This window comes from Planococcus citri, chromosome 4 (assembly GCF_950023065.1).
Source record: "Planococcus citri chromosome 4, ihPlaCitr1.1, whole genome shotgun sequence".
Taxonomy (NCBI): Eukaryota; Metazoa; Arthropoda; class Insecta; order Hemiptera; family Pseudococcidae; genus Planococcus; species Planococcus citri.
In genome coordinates this window covers 67,358,665-67,381,168 of record NC_088680.1, presented here as the reverse complement: position 1 = coordinate 67,381,168, position 22,504 = coordinate 67,358,665, and the positions used below count along the sequence as shown (strand labels likewise).

Sequence of the window (22,504 nt, the reverse complement as noted above, 5' to 3'; positions counted from 1 at the left end):
CATCAATCGATAGGGAATTTCATTGTCTTTAATTTGAGACCACATAAAAATTCACCCGAACTCGCGAACAATCGAAAAAATTGCATTTTTGTGAAGAAAATAGCATGCATCAATAGTATCGCTGGAGAGTTGTCCTCCACGTAGTGAACGGCAGAGAAACGCAACAATTTTGTAAATGCTCTAATAGAGCATTTGAAGAGTGATATTCCAAAACTCGCTTTGTCCATTTTCACAACTTTTCAGGAAAGAGGAAAAACAGTTTTCCTTTAAACAGGTAGATTGGCTTTTTAGGCGAGTTTAGCACTTTATTTGGGTGGGTTTATGATGTAGGAGTGTAGGTATACACTTCATCCACTAAATACTGCTGAAAAAAATTTCAATAAAAATGGACAAAGCGCGTTTTGGAACACTATTTTTTTTGAAATTTTTAGTGAATTGGCTATTTAGGTGAGTTTAACACCTCATTTTGGTAGGTTGATGATGTAGGAATGTGAGTTAATACTTCATCTACCCGGTACTGCTGAAAACCCAACTTCGATAAAAATGGACAAAGCGAGTTTTGGAATATCACTCTTCATTTACAAAATTGAACAGCAACTGCGATAGCCTGACACTTTTCAGGGGGAAGGTATGCATTATGCAACCATGTATTTGGCTTAAACGTGGATAGGTCTATAATTCCATCCACATCATCGCTCTTGTTCTTAATTTCCGGCATTGGTGAGATCCCCTGTGATGTACACATCTGACCCGCTGCTAGCTCAGCCTTTTAAGTACCATTAAATACCAGTCTAAACAGTTTTAGGCGAAATAAGAACACACGATAATATGAACACTTTGTTATACTTAATTGATAAAATTGATTATAACACGTTACACTTAAATCTAAATTATATAATTCTCATGGAATACTCTTTTATATCCAGAATAGAGTTTTCATATTTTCAAGACCACTAGTGAATTTTTCTTATTTACTCAACGTTGTTTTTAAAAGTCTTATTTCTAGTCATTCTTATGTTTCTTAATATGCACTAATACAAATTTCTTCTTTTCACAGGTGTATTTAGTCGACTATGATGACATAAGAATTGATCTGCATTTTCAAAACTAAAGATAAGTATAAAAACGTACCTATTTACATGATAGAAAAAATTAAAATTGATGTGGATTCCAAAAATGAGGTACCTTATATAATAGGTAAAAGGCCTCAGGTAACGAGCCAACAGCAAAAATTACTTTGGAATCCAGCAGCTCAAAATGTCCAAAATTCGATAAATTCAAATAAAATTTGTGTACCTGTATACACAAAAACTCCAGAAAAACCTGCAACTTCTTCAAATATCGGTAATTTTGACATTATCTGCAACACTTCTCATTCTGACTTTTGTGAATTGGTCTGTGTAGATGATTGGCTGTTTTTTGCTTCTGTACTTGGTTCCGTGGTATTTGAATTATGTTTCTGTGGTATGCCACCGCGATTATCATCATAAGGTATGCGCAGTTCACACCCTTCTCCTTCATCCCCCTGTGGATCTTCAGGTCCATATGGGTTGCATTCTTTATTTTTTATTTTTTTATCATCATAAGGTACGGGTAGTTCACACCCTTCTCCTTCATCCCCCTGTGAATCTTCAGGCCCATATGGGTTGCATACTTCATTTTTTTTTTGATCATCACTAAGAGGCACTTGTGGATCAGACGTTTTATCTTCATGCAAATTGCCAGTCTGCAAATTAAACAAAAAATTACATGAAAATTGAGCTGCTCAAATTAATTTTAAGGTTTTCAACAAATTTTTTCAAATTAAAAATTGGCCATTGTACATATTTCTTTAGTTTAGTATAAAATCAATGAAAGTCCATTCAAAAACTTTGGGTTCCAACATAACTGATAACCATGTATAATTGCAGGCCTATAGCCAGCATAAGGGCAAACGCTTTCCCTGGCTGGACGAATTCGCAAATTTCTCCTCTTTCAAAAAAATTTATATTCAAGACGTCTAATAGGTCCTACTGGAACTGGTCCAACTAAAGTCCTACTTTTTCTCAACAGTCTTTTTAGTCCTACTAAAGTCCTATTTTTCAACAAATTTTATTCAAAAGTCCTATACTTTTTCCCCCAAATTTTCAAGTTTTCCCTTATTTTGGAACTTTGAACAAATTTTGTAGAAAAGGGCTCATTTGCCGACTTTTTTAGATTTTGAATTAACTTACGCATTTTTTGAGAGCTCTTGCCATCGCTTCGCTCGTGCTATTTGCATCTTCTTTTCTCACCTAGGAAACTTAGGTATTGTTCAAATTCAAGAAATGTTCAAAGTTTGAATCAGAAAAATGAACTCCTCTCTCCATGAAGAAACTTTTTATTTTTACTTCTCAAAACATGATTGAATTTTTGAAAGCTGTTGGCCTACCTTCATTTAGGATTATTTGCTTTTCTTGTTCAAGTTTGATTTTTTTGTTTTAATAATTGTTGGAAAATTCATGAACTCGAGAAAAGTAACGAACAACTATTTTATTTTTAATAAAAATAAAGAAAAATATTTGAAAAGTTTGAACTTCTCAAATGAAGTTCAACAAATTATTTACATCATAAATCGCGACATATTTATCGAATCATAGTCAATACACGAATGACCTTTCTCGTAAATATTATTCTAACCAAAAAAATATAAATTTTGAGACACACGACAGCCGAATATAAATGGAAAAACATAACGGTGGCGGATGCACATCGGATGCAGTGCCACAACAACTTTTTGAAAACAAATAACGAAATAATATACAACCAAAATCATAACAATAATCATTCAAATTTTTTAAAATTTTGAAACAAAAATACATAATAAACTTCTTCTTATGACGTACATCTATACTATAAAGCTGCAAGAAAAATAAATACCCAAAAAATACCCAAAAAATTCCCAGCCCGATCTATGGCACCTAGAGAGCTAATTTTTTTTTTAATCGACAGCTTAACTTCTCCAGAATATAGGAAAAATACGCGAGGGCAAAATTTTTGGAATTAAAGGGCTCAAATTTTGAGTTGAAATGGGCTGTTTTTGCCGTTTTTTCAATTAGGTATTCTCAAATTTATCAAGAACGAAAAAAGCTAGAAAGGCGGTTAATATCTCATTTTAAAGAGCATTAAATCCTGAACATTTCCCTCGATTACATTACCCCTCTGGGGTTTTTAGTTTTTGAGCTATTTTGAATCCAAATTTGAATTAGATTTGAATTAAATTATCTCGAAAACTAAATATGCTAGATGGGTACTGTGAACGAGGGAAATGTTCGAAATCTCATGCTCTGTAAAATGGTGAAAACAGATTAGCAAAAAGTTGCTCAGATCGTGCGATTTTGATCGTTTTTTTATGGCATCTTAAAACAAAAAACCGTTGAGAGGATGCCTGTACTTACACACCCACACAAGCATACACACAACCACCAACGTAAATGTACCGGACAACGCGATGCCATGTCGTTGTTATTCCAGACGGGATCACCCGACATGCGCGCGCATAAAAATCTCCCAATCCTCCAACAACGGAATTCATACAATGCGAGGATTATGATAATGATTTTTGCAAATCGAAATCGAATCGATGAAGCGTGAAATTGTCAACAGATATTATTGTTAATGTTAATCGGTCTGTCTTCGGTGCTTTGTTTTTGCATCTATCATGTATCATTTTTTTATAAGGTAATTCAAATCGTCTGTCTGACTGTCCATTTTAAGTACCTAAAATTTTTAAAAATTGTTGCTTGAAAAATGAATATTCATTAAAAGTATTGGAGGTTGAAAAAAATTGTTCAGAGTGCTGAAAGTCGTTGAAAGTGGTGTGAAAACGAATGAAATGATTCCACAATGGAGTTTCAAATCCTAAGTTCTTAAGGAAAGGTACTTGGGGGCAAACCTCTTCTGAGAGTGAGCGAAGGGGGGGTTTGGGGGCGCAGCCCCCAAAAGCGAGTTCCGAGGGCGAAGCCCGAGGAACGAGTATGGGGGTTGGGCCGCGAAGCGGCCAGGGGGCGTAGCCCCCTAGTATATCATACAATACAAGAAAACATCGTTTTCATACCCTTCATAATACTAATTTTTCGGGATTTGACCTCGCTTAGCTCGGGTTCGTTTGCTGTTTTTTTCAATTTTAAATTTTCCAAAAAAAATCATCATTAAAATTTTAAAATTTTGAAGCAAAATAATAAACTTTTCATAAGTAACTCATCACACACACAAAAAAAACGTTGTTTTATACCTCTCGAAATACTGATTTTCAAGTGCTTTTCCCCTCGCTTCCTCCAATTTTCAATGATATTTTTACTCTTTGATAAACGATGTTCTAATGTTCTTACTATGAAAATGATAACAGGGCCGTTGGGGGGGGGGGCGGCGGCAGGGATGTCAGTCTGTCCCACATTGCAGAAAATTGGACTTACGTATGTCCCTCAAATTGTAAAAATAGTGATTTTTTGATAAATTACAGAACTGGTTATAGTGAGCTAAAAATCAGCCTATGATCGACAAACTTCATCTCGGACCAGTTACAGTTGCAAGATTTATACTCGACAAATCGGCAAAGAGACAACTTTTTTTGGAACATGAATTACGCATTTTTGAAAACTTTCATCTTTGATTCGATCGGGTAGTCTAAATAGTCATCTATGTATGTCTAATTCTGAATTTCTGCATCAAGAACATACTTACTCGTATAGACGTATAAGCTGTTTTAATTAACTTTTGAAAATGCCAAAGGCAGAATTTACCTGAGTATGTATTTTTTTCTCTTGAAACACAAATTTTAGGAAGCTTTTGCCCTAGAAACTTCTGGAAAAAAGTTATTCAAATTTTTAAATTCCAAAGGCCTCTCAAAAAAATTTCTCGTTTAAAACATCGTCTTTTTTTTATTATTTTTTATTTTTTTTATTTACATTTAATAATTACAACGGCCGTAGGCCTCTATTAATTGGGTTAATATACATAACAACATATCGTTTGTAGCATCTCCCCATTGGGATATACATACTGCTTAAATAAAATTGACTTAATTTAACTCAAGCCTAGGTCTAGCACATGAAGGCGTTTCAAGTGACGAGTTTCAGCACTGTTATCCAGGAGTTGAATGGCTCTAGTGTTGACATGCTTTTCCAGCCTTGTTTGGTATCTTGAGCTAGCTTTGCTTATTATGGCTTTGACCATTTCGATATCAGTGTGTTCATGGATTGATTTATTGGTTGCATACCATGGAGCCTCAGATATGGTTCGAAGTATTTTATTTTGGAAACGCTGGATGATTTCAATGTTTGAATTGCTTGATGTTCCCCAGAGTTGACATCCATATGCCCACACTGGCCGAAGTATACACTTGTACAGCAGTATCTTATTGTCCAGAGTTACCTTAGATTTTTTCCCAAGAAGCCAGTGCATCTTTCTTGCTTTTAAATCTAATTCTTTTCTTTTAGTTTTGATATGAGATTGCCATGTTAACCTCCTGTCAAAATGAAGACCCAGGTATTTGACAGATTCTCTCATGGGTATAATGACATCATTCAGCAGTACTGGGGGTGGGTTAACTTTCCTCAAAGTGAAGTTGATATTACTGGATTTTATGGGATTGACTTTTATTCTCCATTCCTTTAGCCAACCTTCAATCTGGATAAGATGATTCTGGAGATTATTTGAGGCTTGCATCACGTTATTATTTCTGCTTAAAATGGCAGTATCATCAGCAAAAGTGCATAAAGTTGTTTCTCCGTTCATTGGAATGTCAGCAGTGTAGATCATATATAGGAAGGGGCCTAGTAGGCTGCCTTGAGGCACTCCAGCCTGGACATCGAAGAGCTGAGATAACTCATTATCATGTTTCACCATAAACTTGCGCTCACTTATAGGTAAGATTTGAAAAGAAGGTAGTACTGGAATGGGAGCAGTAGTTTGATTTTGTACAAGAGGCCTAGGTGCCACACTTTATCAAAGGCTTGCTGGATATCAAGGAATACTGCTGCACAAACTTCTTTATTTTCAAGTGAAGAAATTATCTCATCCACTACAGTATGTGCTTGCTCAATAGTTGAATGTTTTTCACGGAAACCAAACTGGTGGTCTGGAATTATTTTATGCTCTTGTAGCTCTACCTTTAGTCTGAGCAGGATGATTTTTTCAAAAATTTTTGATACAATAGGCAGCAAACTGATTGGACGGTATGAGGAGGCTTCGTTGATTGGTTTTCCTGGCTTAGGAATCATGATGATTTGAGCAACTTTCCATTGAGCTGGGTAGTATAACAGTCGAAGAATGGCATTAAACAGTGACGTTATGAATGCAATCACTTTCTTTGGTAACATCTTCAAGACTTGAGCTGTAATAAGGTCATATCCAGGAGCTTTCTTCATACTAGTAGATTGAATATGTCTTACTTCTTCTTTAGAAGTAATCCATCTAATTGGTAGGCACATCTGAAATGGCTCCTCTAACTTTTTGCAGATAGCTTCCTCAATGGATGTCTGATCGGATGAGTTAGGTGAGAATACTCCAGATAGGTACATGCCAAAGGTCTTGGCTTTTTCCGACGGAGAACGAGCCCATCCTCCTATTTCCTTCTTGATGGGAGGGGAAGGAGTACATTGGTACTTCAATTTTTTGGTTGCCTTCCATAGAGAGTAATCACTTTGCTTTGCTGGGGATAGGTTTTCAAGATAACATTGCAGAGAATCATTGTCAATTTTCATTTTCAGCTCTTTGAGCTCTTTTGATGATTTATTCAGTTTAGCTTTGTCTCTAGGATTTCTAGAATTCATCCAAATTCTCCGTAATTTCCTTTTTTTCTTGGATCTTATTGTTCAGTTCAACCGAATAGTTTTTTCCCAGCTCGTTTTCCAGTTGTGGAGGGGTAGAAAGCCAAGCAGCTTTTTGAATGTTATCAATTAGGTACTGGGTAGCGAGGTCTACATCCTCCTCAGTTTTTAGATTCTGCCTTGGGTTAAAGTTTAAACTCAGCCATTGATTAAATGAATGCCAGTCTGTTTTTTTGCTGGTTAAAGATGGGTTCTTTGGTTTTAAAATGACATTTGAGCTAATTGTTGCCAGCACTGGTGAGTGGGAACCTGAGGAGTCTAGGCAATTTGACACCTTGATAAAGTTGTTAGATATTCCTCTGATAATGTAAAAGTCAATGATATCTGGCAGTTTACTGGAATCTGTAGGCCAGTGGGTAGGCTCAGCTGGAGCAAGGGGGGTGCAGCTGAACTGCTCAATAGCTGTGAGGAGATTCCTGCCTCTAGGAGTGGCCAACCTAGAGCCCCATGCTTAGTGCTTTGCATTCCAGTCACCACCAGCAATCTATCTTGGACCAAGTGACTCAAACAGTGACTTGAATATCTGAACTGAAGACTTTTCGTTGGGTGGGCAGTAGACTGCTGATACTTTGAGTGGACCATATTCATCTTCTATAACGATTGTTGTGACTTGGATTTCAGAGGACTGGATTTTTTGAGCTTCATAGTGTTTTATACTTTTGCGGATGATTACTGCAGTACCACCTCTGGGTGAACCTGATGGATGTTTTGAGTCATAGCAGCAATAGCCATTTATCTTAAAGTAATTATTTTCTTGAAGATGTGATTCGGAGATGAGTAAAATATCCAGTTTATGCTTGGATATCAACATTTCAACCTCATGGCAATGAATATGTAGCCCATTGGCATTCCACGTACCAATTTGATATTGCTTTTTAGTTTGTAGGGACATACTCATTTCAGCAATTTGGTTACTAGCTTGGTAAGTAATTCCATCATAGTAGTGAGCTGAGCAAATAATTTATCAAACATTTCAGTTTGTTTCTGGAACATTGCTTCAGTTCTATCTAAATGAGTTGCTTCGGGTTTTTTATTTGTGTTTTGTACAACCATTGAGTAGGAGGGGTTGATTTCCTCTTCATTCTCAGGAACAGGGGTATGATTTGCTGGTGGAACTATTGACTGGGTTGCATTAGCTTTAGGGCCAGAGTTCTTCTTATGAGGGTATTTTCTGTTCAGAATTTCCTGATATACTTTGCACCCTTTATAACTGGCTGGGTGACCTTTTTCTAAGCATAATGTACATGTCAATTCTTCTTTCTGGGAACCTTTTGAGAGAGAGCAATTAGCTATCAAATGGTCATCGCCACATTTAACACATCTTGGGGGGCGGAAACAGTTATTTTTCGTGTGACCATATTGTTGGCACCGCATACACTGAACAATCTCCCTTTTTTTATAAGGAGGCTCAACACTAATTCTCAAGTTACACAAGTATTTCAGCTTGTAGATATCTTTGTTGTTAGGTTTCCTTTCCAAGTTGACGAAGTGAATTGGAATGTATTTTTTTGATACGCGACTACGTACATTGATAATTTCACCCTTAACAATATGGCCAACATTCTCGAGTTCTCGTTTAATTTCATCTTTGGGTATAGTTGGATGAATGCCTTTCAAAACAACTCTGTATGCAACTTCACTGCGCTGAGCGAATGTGTATCCAATTAAGTTGTTTTCCTTCAACAACGTTATCAGTAAATGATAAGAATCGATGCTAGTTGTGGTAACTTTAACCACATTACCTCTCGTAATTTTGAAACTGGATTGATCTTGCTTGAGTTTGGTTAAAATCAATGCGGACAATTTGGTTATATCGATGATACCACTCAACATGATGGCTGGAGGGGTCGGACTTGTGGCTACTTCACTGGTCTCTGTCTCATTAACCTCTTCATTGAGGTTCTGAAGGATCGCGAATCGATTTTGACGAGCTGATGAACTGCTAGCTCTAGACGTTTTAGCAGATTTATTTTCTCTAGGTGAGGGCGAATTTTCTTCACGATTTCTTTTTTTGGCACAGACTGCCACGAAGGAGGATCATTTTTGAGAGCCATTGTATGCGCCTACACCAAACGCACTTTGGTTACGGCATAGAACTGATAAATAGGCCGATATGCGTAAATATACGAATGCATTATACAGATAACAAACACGAACCACTTATCGCAACAAACAACCAAACGTTATGCCGAACGATAGAGAACTGAACATCGTCTTAAGCATTGTTTTTTCACTGCTCAAAGAATGAATTTTTGAAACTTTTATCCCTCGCATCGATCGAGCCTGTTTATTCGTTCTTTTTAAAAATTGAAATTAAAAAAAAAGAAAAAAGTTTAATTCCACAAAATCGATGATTCTTCCTCCTCCCCCAAAAAATCAAAGTTTAAAGAACTTTTTTAGTCAACTGGGGGCCAGTTGGGAAGTTCGTGATACTTGGTTGAAAATTCTGGTTTTCTGGCCCCTCCTACTCCCCAGCCACCTCAAATGAGGAAGCATTCGTCACGACTCTGAGTGATAAGTAAAATTCAAAATCTGTTCCTAGAAGTGACTGAATTTTAAATAAAACAGATTTAATCTGCTTTTTCTTGCACAATTATTTTGAAAAAATTCAACTTGCGCCAATAGTTACTTTTAAAACACTCTTCATCAAAAGGACCAGCATTAAATCATAAAGGGGAAGAGAAGGCCCATGCGTTGTCATGCGTAATTCATTGCAAGTACCTAATTACAAAGGTCAATCAACAAGTAAGTTTCCCTTGTTCAGAAAATTAGGAAGGGAAATACCTAGGAACTTGAAATTTTCAGGGAATCTTGATACAACCTTTGAGCACCACTCTGCAAAATTTTATTCCGATCCGTTCAGTTGTTCGTTTATAATGAGAGTTTGAAGATGTGGTAGGAGTTCTATAGCGGGTCCGAGTTGAAACTTAAATTGATTTCACGATGGAGATCGTGCCAAATTTGCGAGGCATAGTGATGCACTCAACCCTGTTTTTGGTTACCATTGTGTTAAGGAACTTGTTTACATCATTCTTACACAAATTCTGACAATTCTTTTGACATGCAGCAACATGAACAGCAAAATTTTGTTTGTGATGCAGCACATTCAAATTTTGCAGTACTGAAAATGACTTTCAAAGTTCAATAATGTTTTTTAGGCAGTCAAATATGAAGCATCATGCTCACATATGATGTTTTTGATACTGATATTAAGATTATTGTGTATAATTTCATCAATTTTGGCTGCTGAGTTCGTTTTTGAAACACTAGTTGTGCAACCTACCCTGTGATCACTTATCACACTCATGCGCTCCCGCTGGATTTTCGGCACCACTCACATATTGTTCAAATTAGGACAATTTTTTCTTCATGGAGGATCAGTAGGCATCTGTAAAAGTCCATTGACGTATTTTTTTCGAAATTAAAAATTTTTTTACTCCTCGTTGAGCCACTTGAACCTCGGACACGCTATAAAACTCCTATCACATCTTCAAACTCTCATTATAAACGAACTACTGAACGGATCCGAAAAAAATTTTGCAGAGTAGTGCTCAAAGGTTGTATCAAGATTCCCTGAAAATTTCAAGTTCCTAGGTATCTCCCTTCCTAATTTTCTCAACAAGGGAAACTTACTTGTTGATTGACCTTTGTACCTATGCAAATGAACAATTTGCATCAACATTATCAGTAATGACCACAAACAACTAATTTTAGCTATACCTATTCTGAGGGGTCAGCTTGGTTTTCGAGGGAGGAGGCTAAAATTGTAACGAGAGTTTACTTTACTCAAAAGGGACTTTTTAGAGATATAATAGAACTTGATAAGTATTTTGACATTTCAAAGTTTTACAGTGATTTTGTAAATATTTTTTCAAATTTTTGAAAATTGAGGGGCCCACCACCCCCAGAGTTTTTTGAAAACGTAAGAAATAAAAATTAGAAAATTATTTTCTCACTAGAGATCACCATATTGAGGGTTGAGAAGGGGGAAAATACCAACTTCGAAAATAAGGGCCTTTCTAAATTGCGGATGGTATTTTTTTGAGTCAATGTTTATTCAAGTTAGAAATTAAAAAACTATTGTTCGAGTAGCACTTACTGGATCAGCAAGGTGTGGAGGGGCCGAAGAAACGCCATACAGCAGCAGTAAACATGCTACTATGAATAAAAAATATGTAGAGCTATTCATTTTTGCTTTGAATTGTGATGTATTTGGAATGAATTCTTCAAACGTAGGTGTGTACGCCTGTAAAAAAAAAAACAGAATAATTTCATTAATGGATAGAATATTGGTTGAAATATTTTATAGCTTCAGAATTCAGACAGCGGTGGTCGAGGAAAGCTTGCTTTTCGAAAAGCGAGACCTTGATGTAATTTTTGAAAAAAAATGAGATTTAATATTTTAAACAATTTTTGTCAAAAAAGAACTTGTTAGCAATAAAGTGAGATTTTTTGTCAATTTTTTGCAAAAAGCGAGATTTTTTGAAAATCATGAGCAAAAAAAGTAATAAGTACCTACTTCTTCGCAATTTTTTTTGAAAATTTTTGGTATGAAAATGATCAAGTATTTTGGAACTGTTGACAAAAGGTCGGGCATTGACAATTTTGGCAAACAATCAAGAGTTTTTAACAATTTTTGGCTACGAAGCAAGACTTTTGAAAAATTGTTAGGAAAAAAGTGCTCTCTAAATTCGGAACTGTGAAATTTCATTGCTTAGCAGTCACAACATTATGCCTTTTTAAAAGCAGTAGTTTCTAACTGCAAAACAGTAGAAAATCTACTGAAGGTCAGTTTAAATTATTTTTTACTGACGAATTCAGTAGATTTTTCACTGTTTTGCAGTAAAGAACTACTGCTTTTGAAAACGCAAAATGTCGTGGACTGCTAAGCAGTGAAATTTCACTGTTTCAAATTTAGAGAGTAGTTGGAGAATAGTTGAAAAGTGAAAGCTACTCAATTACTCACTAGTTAATATCATCAACTTTTACATTTAGTAACTGCAGTAACTTGGTTTGGCAACTTGAAAAGTAACTGAGTACGAGCCCGTTAACACGGTATCTAACAGGTAGTGAAAGTAGTGAATTTTGTTGAAAAGGTAGTAAAAAAAAAATGAAAAAATGAAAATGTGTTCTCTTTCTCGATCTTCTTTACGTAGAAAAGAGCTCATTTGTCAACTTTTTTAGAGTTTGAATTTCACATTTTTGAGAGATTTTGCCCTTGCTGTGCTCGGGCTATTAGCTCTTTTTCGAAATGAAGGACTTACCTATTTGTTCAAATTCAAAAGAAAATCAAAGTTTGAATCAGAAAATTAAACATCTCTCTGCATGAAGAAATTCTTTTTTTTTAATTCTCAAAACATGAATTTTTGAAAGCTTTTAACCTCGCTTCGCTCGGGCTCGTTTGATTTTTTTTTTCATTTTCAAATTTTTCAGAAGAAAATCATAATTTTGAAGCGAAGTAATAAACTTCTTATAATCAACTCGTCACACAAAAAACGTCGGGGAAGCGTGCACTACCCAGCACTGACCTAACACTATTCTTCTGTAGGTGGTTTTCTTTTTACCCCCCCCCCCGAAATGAGGGAGTGGGTGCGGAGAAATGTACCCATACATTAAAAATGAAAATGAAATTACTCGTACTTACTGTTTGAAAAACGACTGTTAATTAAAATCGATAATGTTTTACAGTTCATTTGTATATGTGTAGTATTTATGACCCATTTACGATGTATATTTTCAATTCCATTTCGACTGTATGATTTACAGGCTTTCGATGAACGATAAACCACCGATGGGTACAGAGAAAGGTAGAATGACGGAGAAACAAATGTTAGGTCAATTAATTTTGGAGGAGGTGTACCTCCTATTGATGAAGTTCCTAAAGTAGAGCATAAAATTGACTCTGAATCGGGCGAAAAGCGTAGAATATTCAATGAAAATGCTGGTAAATTGATCCATGATCGTTATTTCGAGCGAATTTTTCAATTTCTATAGATAACTTTGTAGTTTTCGTTTTCTAGATAGAAACATACGACGCGAAACCTAAGAGACACAACTTATCATACCCTGCTGCAAAAGTACCAATTAACTCGGTGAGTTGTGATGTTATTCCATCGCCCACTGAAACGAAACGAAACGAAATGTTTCTCGCCGGTAGCGAAGGTGGAGGTCTTTATTGAGATCATTTCGCACCTTGGGAAGGTTACATCTCAAAACAATTGATTTTGACATTTTTGTATTTTCTGGGGTTTGTATGACCCCTTGCAACCAAAAATAACACTTTGAGTTGCGTACCCTATCTAGATCTTGCAAAAACGCAAATGGTATAACTCAAAATTCCAAACAACATCGCAAGTTGTTTGGGGTTAAAAGGGTACATCTCAAAAAACTCTTCTTTTTTGAGTAAATTTCGTACATACAAAGTGTTAAAAAACAGTTTTGATTGTTTCGATTGTTTGTCAGATGGAAATAGTCACAAGAAGTGTAATTTTTCATTGGTTTGTACCAAAACAAAAAAAAAAAATTGATCACTTTTCAGAAAGATAAATTTGCACTTATAATGAAAGGGTATTCCCAGGTAAGATAGGTGAAATGGCCCTGTTCCCAGATTTGGAAAATCATGATGGATTATTGTTGGGTACCGCCAATAAAAATTTTCGAGCGGAATTTCCGCCCCCAACCCATCCCCCTTGGTCAATATAGCCAAAAAACGTGTTTTTTGGAAGAGAAATTCTGTACCCGTGATTAGTGGGGAGAAAATTCTAGTACCATGCGGAATGTGTAGGGGAAGACTGGGACTTTCAACACGATTTTTTTCAATCGTTTGCTATACATTTTCTAATTAATTTACTTGGTTATTAGAATTAGGAATCGGGTGATTTAAAAAATGAATGAAAAATTCTACGCTTATTATCGAATAGAAGGGGAACGCTGTAAAAGTAAACAAACTTACTTTGTTTCGTAGATTATGAAGGAGAGTGAAACAAATCAAAAATAATTGAGGATACTCTTGTTTTTTTTTTTCGCTACGAGTGAATTTATCGTGAGCTGAAAAATGATATCCATTTTATGAACAAACCTTTTGATTTGAATTCAAAAATCTTTGAAGACAAATTCGATTTTTGAACCAATTTTTTGACGTGAAGTATTCTAAAATGTGATGAAGTGTTGAAAATTCTCTTAAATGGTAAAAGATTGTGAAGAAAGAGAGAGAGTTGGCAAAATGTTATAAAGTTGAATTCATAGAATTTATAGTAGAATTATTATAAAATGAAGTTGAGTAATGTGCAAAAAATACTTATGTATTGTCGTTTTCATGTCAATTTTTTTTTGACTTTTGTAATCATTAACTAATAAGATAGAAAAGAAAGAGAAAGGTGTACCTACAATAATAATATGCGTTATCAAAAATAGCTACACTATTTGATAAATCGATTTATTATGCATAGATCCGAGACGTATTCTGTATTATTCTTGCTGATTATTTTAAACTCGTTATTAATCACATGTTCAATTTTATTCAATTTTAGACGAAAAAAATGTTAATGATAATTTTTTTTCGAGTCCAATCTCGTACGTTGGTAACTCGAAAGTATACTATCTGCATGTACATTACTATTAATGAAGCAGAAAATTTCGCTAGCTTCGATTTAATGAAGGCGTCAAATTGGCCCTAAAATGGCCCTGGCATAGTTATATAGGTTGGTAGTAGAGATACCTATGTTTTGATTCGTAGAACATTACGAAAAAATGGTGTAATTAAAAAAATTACACATGGCATCTTTACTAGCGATTTTACGCTAAGGCGGAAATGAAGAGTTCTTTTATAGATGTGTGGATTATTGTACGTAAACGTTCGCGATTAGTGATCTTATCACGAATTTGTTTCGAAATAATTGACGCCATAATAGCAGTTAAAAAGTCTATATCTACAAATTCTGGGAATCGAGAACGACAGCAAATGCGCAAAAAGGTACATGAGAACAAAAGTTAAAAGTTGTCATTTGAACAATTAAAATTTTAAAAAAATACTGTATGGGGAAAAGTGAGGGATGTGAGCCTCCCAATTTTGATAAAAATGTTTAATGAAATATTGCGAGTAAGGTGTAGCCTATCGATGTTACGAATTCGAAGAATCATGAGTGAGAAATCGTCGACACTCATACTTACAAAAGCAGTAACCAGCTACTAAGTACATAAACAGACCAAATTATGTACTTCGGTTTTTTTAAAAGTTGACTATACAAATTCCAGCATCAGTTCAAATTTAGATGAAACAGTTTCACGTTTGGAAAACCCTGGCCGGTTACAAGGCTGGAAAACTCAGTAAAGCGTGAATAGTGCAAAAATGGGAAATTTTTCGCAAAACTTGATTTTATCGTCGATAATGAACGAGTGGAAAACAGAATGCGAGAAAATGACAAAGAAATTTTCATTTCATATCCTACCATACTCCGTATTTCTGGAGAAAGCTGTTCAAAACTTCGCCTATATCCTAAAATTGATCCCTCAAATCGATTGCGATCATTTTTGACACGATCTGGAGTCTCCAGCAGAAACAAGGTTTTCTCCAGCACACTAGAATTACTCCGAAAAGTGCTGTAATTAACTTCGGCAGCTGAAAATTTGGTTCTGAGGTGTTGATGACATGAACTTTCAGTGAGCCTAATTTCAGGCAAATTGGAAGTGAGATGAACAGGTTGGGGGAAAAAGCCAAAATTTAAATCAATCGAAAGAAAACCAAAAGTTGTATAATATGCTCAAAAACATTCATGAGCAATTTGATGAGAAAAACCAGAACATTTCGTGTCTTATGACTTTGGAAAATCATGTTAGTTACCCTCCACCTTTCAGAATTGACCCAAGAGCTAATATTTCGCATGTGTTGCGGATATCCTCTCAAAAAAAAAAAATCAAATCGTCGATCATGAATTAAAAAATGACTCTCGTGATTCAAATCGTCCCAAATACTGCCCCCTTTAGTTTTCGAGAACTTGATTTTCGCTCCTTTTTGTATGATTTTCAATTTAATTAAGTAATGTTTGATTGCACTTGAGGATGAGGCAAGAATTGCGATCGAATGTGTAATAAGCTAGGGTGCTCATAATCGATTTGTAATCACATAGGTATGTAAAGTAGTTTTTCTTCGCGATTTGATGATTCTTTCCTGATCTGCAAAATCGAAATCATTTTGAAACTAAGTAGGAGAAACTTCGCAATTTTCAAACTTGTCTCATCTACGACACATTGAGAGCATTATTAATACGTACTTTTAAGCGGATGCTCATTATTGTAGGTACTTTCCCGTGATTCAGAAAAACACCGTGTTACGTGAAATTGATAAGCGAGGTATTTCCTTTTATTTTCACAACGAACGTAACAAAGTACCTCATCAATCATGATAGATACCTACGTGATAATTATCAGTGGGAATGGGAATACTTCTACATAGTTTCTAATCATCTTCGATAAGCCCGCAAACTCATGTAATTCAGTACACGTCAGCTTTTATCGTTTAAAAATGGTACCTACATAAAATGAAATTATTCATTTTTCTAAAAAAAAAAAAAAACCCATTTGTCATCAGATGAATCATTCGGATTCAATATTCGAGTTTACGAGTTACATAGGTTTTTTAAAAAAATGAACAAAAAAAAACTAAAAAATTGGAGAAAAAAGGTCGTCACTAGGTATTGAGAGCGTGTACATTACATGCGTTTAACTCTTGTATAACAAACGCACGCGTCACCGAGTCCGAAGCAGCATGTGCAGATATGATGGTGTACATAGAAATGTAATAGGTCGTCGATTTTTGGGAAGTTCCTAAACGTCTAACTGTTGCAGTGTGGTACAGGAATTACCTAGACTCGATATGACGACGTCACACTTGAACGTGCGAGTGTAATGACTATGATGTTTGAGTGATATGTGTTAATAATATAATGTATGTAAATTTCAGGTATTACTTGTTGGTATTGTACGAGTATTATTTACACGGGTGCTGCAGTAATTAACGACTAGGAAATTCGTAATTACAACTTTTGGCTGAAAAAAGTGGTGAGATGATTAAACCGATGTTGAGGCAGCTGTATGCCGACTAATTGAGGCGTCCAACCTTCTCAAATGCAAAAAATTTCAGGTCTTCGCATGTTTCCAAAAATTTGAAAAATTGTTTGTTTACTGCAAATAAAATTTATTTTGTTTAGTTTCGTTCTTGAAAGTCGTAAAATAGACTCGAATAAAGCTAGATGTGTAATTTTGAAATTGGTCTATAACAAACAACTGACGAAAGTGATTGAATATGTATGAGAAAAACCTCGAAGCAAAAGTTGTAGAGCTTTGAGACTAATTATTTTTTGTTACTTTTTTTGGATTTTTCAAGGTGAAAAGGAGTTACCGCTTAGGAAGTCCTCCTATTGGTATTTCAACATTAGTGGCATATAATTAACGTTATTAGCATAACATTTGCACCATATTGGAAATGGAGGAGGCTTCATTACGTACAGGGTGTCCAGAAATATCGAGTACCCCTAAAAAAGTTTTCTACTAAAATGATAGCACATGATTGGTTGTTGGACTGGAGGGATAACATTCCACCAATCGTATGCATCTATTTCACGTTGCCAACTTATATTTTTGATGAAAAACTTTCTTATTATTCCTTGAAGCATTAAAAAAAAATATCGAGTACATTATGTAATGTATATTATGTACTATGTGTAGGCTTAGAAAACTGAAAAATCTATTTTTAGGTATATCGCATTGCATTAAGTAGGTATGTAGTTTTCTCAAACAGAATGCACGAGTAGCGCTAACCAAAAAATGATGGGGAAAAAATGAAAATATTCAAGTAACCAAACTTGATAACTACATAGGTACATAAGTAGTACATACATAATGTGTAATAATTGATAAAGTACATCTAATGAAGTAAATATTTTGTAGGATTAAAAAACGAAAGTAAAATTCTTCAATCAATCAATCAAGTTTGAAGTAGAGTGTGATTGAAAATTTTCAATAACTTTTAATTTTTCATCATGTAAGTTGTGTTTTTCTATTTTCCAACTCTTAAGAGTCTTCTCGCACCACTTTTTTGAGCCCGATAAAAAATTTAAAATTGCTGTATCATTTTCTCATACAATTCAACAACTTCAGGATGTGGGAGCATAAAAAAGCAAAACTTCAAAAAACCACTCTTAAGCCCTAAATGGTGATGAGAAATTTCACGACCTAAAATTCTATTTCTACCTATAGCTATTCGACTTTTTCGTGAGATCGTGGAGATTCTTGGTTCAAGTATAAAAAAATCTATCAAGCTCGCAATCAGTAGAGAAACCTTATCTACATATACTGTACCTAGAATTTTTACGCAATGTTTTCCAGATCAGTGAAAAAGTACAGTTTAGATTTTTTTCAGGGTGGAAGGCAAAGATTAACGTAAAAGTTGATTTTTAATAGATTCATATTTAGTGGTTCGAGTGACTGATTGCTGTGCGTACAGATATACACCGATTAGCCGTGAGTGAAGTAAGTAAATACATGATAGAGATTTTCATTGTTTATATCTTTACTGAACTTTTGACCTGCAATGTAATTAACGACATTGTAGTCAATTGATTACTGCTTGATACCTGGTTAATTATGCTTTGATTTGAACCAATAGGTAACGCAGTCATATAAATTGAACGTCGAGATTTGAGAATAATTTTTTTTGATTTCACCCAAATCCACGGATGATTAAATTTTGTTATGAAATTTTAATAGGTAGTACATTCATTTCGTGGTATAATTATTGACATGAATGATTTTAAGTATAAAAATTGATAACAAAATGACGTTCATTTGACGTACAATAGCTACTCCGGGAATTCTTTTTATCGGGAATGTTTCAACGACTTCGCATTTCAGCGCATACTTGACCATTTATGAATAAACAAGCAATATGGTCACCCATAAGTTTATTCCAAAGAAGTATTATTTGTCACAATGATTGAAGTTTATTTACAATTAAATTTTTCTGCCTGTTTCGGGAATTTCAAAGGTCTTTACACAATCTAAACCGAGTAGAAGAAATTTTTATCGGACTAATGACTATTTGTATGTATGTTTCAGATAGAAACTCAAATATTCAAAACCTCAAGATTCACGTTCAAAGCAAATAATTCGGGTTGGCATCCTATCAGAATAATGCTACTACGAGCTGATCATCGATTTTTAATGAATTGATCAAATTTAATTCGTACGACAAATGTCAATACAACTCAAGTTTTTAATCGAAATTACTTACGTATCATTCAATCAACTTTATTTTTGTTTCTAAAATTTAATTTTTCAACTGAAAATTTTCTCTCTTTTTCTAAGTTAGCGTATCCAATGCATATGGTTTTTTCTGTTGAAACGGTATATGTATCTAATATTTGATTTTCTAAACATTGTTGAAATCGTACCATAAAATTCCCGTTTCTCTCAAAGTTTTGGGAGTTTTTGTATAATCTATAGCTCAGAATGAACTCGAATCTACTCTAATGTTTTTTTTTCATGTACACATTTTTCAATTTCTTTTTCGAGTTTTTGTGCGAAAATTTTCCAATCCGGAAAATTTTCAACTACAAACAAAGAACGCATAGAATAAAAATAAAAACTATACCGAAAGAATTCATTTTCATGATGTATGAATGTGAACCGAATTATTAAAAAAATATAAAATGATAACAAAAGCGTGGGTAATTGGTTGGGGTGAGATAGGGTGATTCACGATGAAAATATAAGACATGAAAATATAAAATCATAAAATATTTCGGATAGATTTTGTAACATTTTTTGAAAAACAAGAGTTTCTAAAAGACTTTTACTAGAGGTTTACATATTTTTACCTGTGTTCTCCTTCAATTATAAAAGCTATGCAACCCATACAACATCGAAAAATGGTGACTCGCCATCTTTCGCCCACTCGTTTACTAATCTATGTACTTCGAGAGTATCCGGTCAATATCCTTTTTTTAAGCCTTACATTTTTCGAATAAATTGTAGATAGGTATTATATTGGTCCAAATATCGATAAACCCAAGAACCAACTATGTAGTTTATGCAGGAAATCAGTAAAATCTGTCGACTCATCGGCTACTTCTTCGACACGATTCAACTAATTAAAATATCAATAAAGATAATGCATTAGTAATTAATTAGTTCTGAAACTTCCGGATCACATTAACTCAAGAAGTAATTAATTACCAAAGTCTCTCCTTCTTCACGTTCGTGATCGTAAGCTGGTAAACCAATCAATTATTCTAGGAGTACGACATCGTAGCTAAATATATCCATTTTCATTGAAATTGTGCCATGGAAAGCTTCAAGATCGATATAAGCTCGAGTTCCTTGGAGCAATATAGTATTTGACATCTTCGTGCTATTGCTGCTTTTGTACTAGACCAAAATTGCCGATCTATTTTGCAAAAAAAAAAAAAAAAAAAAAAAAAAAAAAACGTGAAAAATTAAAACTTTCCAATAAGGTCAGTAATTACCCACTCATATGTACAATACTAACTTTGGCAACGTCTTCGGAGCCCAGAAGCAGAAGTACACATTATAATAGGAGATTTTATATCACGATAAATGGAACCTCAAATGCTGAATGTAAGTATACTACTTCAATCCGTTACTGCTAACTCATCGCTGGGAATTCTTTCAACTGAAAGTGATCGAAACAATGTGAAAATAATGTACAGACAGATTCATGAGATGAAGCTGACACTGTGAAAATTAAAGCCTCATATTTATAATGGTAACTGAAAAACACAAAATAAAATAATTGAAAAGTTCATCTGCCTTTTTTCAATGAAACCGGTTATAATCAGTCATTGAAATGTCTGTGATTTTCCATTGAAAAGTTGGAATATTTCAACTTTTCAATTACTTTTGGTAGTTTTTCAATTACCATTATAAAGGAGCAAGGAGCCTTAAGAGGTAATATTATCTTACACTTTACAGGCTAATCGTTCATCTAGAAATTCATTTGGCATTAACTCGTAAATCAAGCAAAGTATTTCATTCAGCGATACAGCCACTATCACCAAATTGACCGAAATAAACAATTACGAAGCCTCCGCTTCCCAAAATAGAGCTACAGTCAGAATTATTCATACAACTCTTCATGATATCGAAATTGACCAAGTTTTGATTCTCAATTTCTCCTCGAGTAAACCTACAACAATTGAAGACATAGTTGCAAAATCATAATCGTTATAAAACTACATAAATATTGTGCGAATCTATAAGATTAAATTAAACTTACCATTCTTCGGCGGAGTGGTTTTCTCCGACAATAAACTGGCATAGAATCAGAAATATCTCCCGATTGTCTACCATTATCATATTCAACGGTAGGCAAATAAACTAAAGGACTTTAGGCGAGAAATCGTTTCAGGATCCAATACCTACTTCGCTAGAATCGAATCAAAAAATGTTTTGAAATGTACAAATATCAATATTGTTGCGATACAAAACATATTATTATTTGAGCATCAAAAATATCTCATCGTCGCGTCGTATCATCAGATTTCTTCAACGGTGGCTCTGCACAAATGAACGTAGAATTGAATAATTATTCATATTCCTACTAAAAATGATACTTTAAGGATACAAACCTTGCAATATCTTATCCGAAACGTAATCAGCGACTCAAATAAGCTGCGCTTTCATTATGAATCTATGCAGAGTTCGAAGTTCGAATGGTAGGTTTCTCTCGGTCACTGGTACCTTATTCTGATAGTACCTAGAATTTCAGTGAAAGAACGCTGTTGAATATCTTGTCCAGCTTCTTCCATTAATCTGTAAAACAGGTTTAAAAAAACACAATGTAAATGACTGACCGAAACATCAAATTGCCCGAACAATAATGCCGATGGAGAATACCTGATGTCTTTCTGTCGTTTTCTGACAAGTAGTCGTTCCTACTACATGACATGAGTTTTTTCCAGCCATGATGAGGGTCAAAGATTCGAGCCAGATCTTCTACTTGACGGCCTATCAAATGTCTTATTTCAGTTATTTCGATGATTTTAATCGATCATTTTCATGTAAAGTACACCATGAACTTGTTCAATGCGATCAATGAATCGTCCATCATCCTAGTTGCACTTTTATGATTGGAAATTAAAGAGGAACTTGGAAGAGATTAGGAAAAGCGACGGAAAACTCAAGAGAACGTGTATAAATTACATTCACAAAATTATGGCGATGCTGTCTAGAGGAAAAAATATAGGAAAAATAATGAAAAATGAAAATTGAAAAATTTTATCATTTATCATTATCATTGGTTCATCAACGTCAAATCAATGACGTCAACCGGTTGGTTTTGTTTACATCGTTTTTACAAAAAGCGCTCTCTACAGGGCAGTGTTAAAAAAAAACAAAACACTGTTTTTTTGTTTTTAAATTTAAACCTAAATAAATCAACATTCAAGTGAAATATTCGGCCTGTTTTAAACGAAAAATAACATTAAAAATATTAAAAATTAATTGTATCTAAAAAAAGAAACAACAAAAATTAAAATAATCAATGAAAAATATTATTTAAAAAAATTACATTAAAATTAAATTTCAAAAAATGATGAAAAAATTTATAAAGTAGATAAATCTTTAAAACAGAACAAAATAAC

General features: G+C 34.4%; 1 long non-coding RNA gene across 2 annotated transcripts; it reads right to left on the bottom strand.

The window, feature by feature from the left end:
* Positions 1 to 1,484: 1,484 nt before the first annotated feature.
* LOC135842748 (uncharacterized) lies at positions 1,485 to 22,228 on the bottom strand. 2 transcript variants are annotated; one of them, XR_010558177.1, is made up of 9 exons: positions 21,759 to 22,228; positions 21,491 to 21,674; positions 21,139 to 21,419; positions 20,826 to 21,048; positions 20,392 to 20,535; positions 20,079 to 20,289; positions 19,721 to 19,989; positions 10,948 to 11,094; positions 1,485 to 1,726 (listed from the first exon to the last, which is right to left on the bottom strand). It is a non-coding gene; the product is annotated as an uncharacterized LOC135842748 (long non-coding RNA). The 2 variants fall into 2 exon arrangements; XR_010558178.1 differs by having other exon boundaries at positions 19,858 to 19,989; positions 21,759 to 22,219.
* Positions 22,229 to 22,504: the final 276 nt, after the last annotated feature.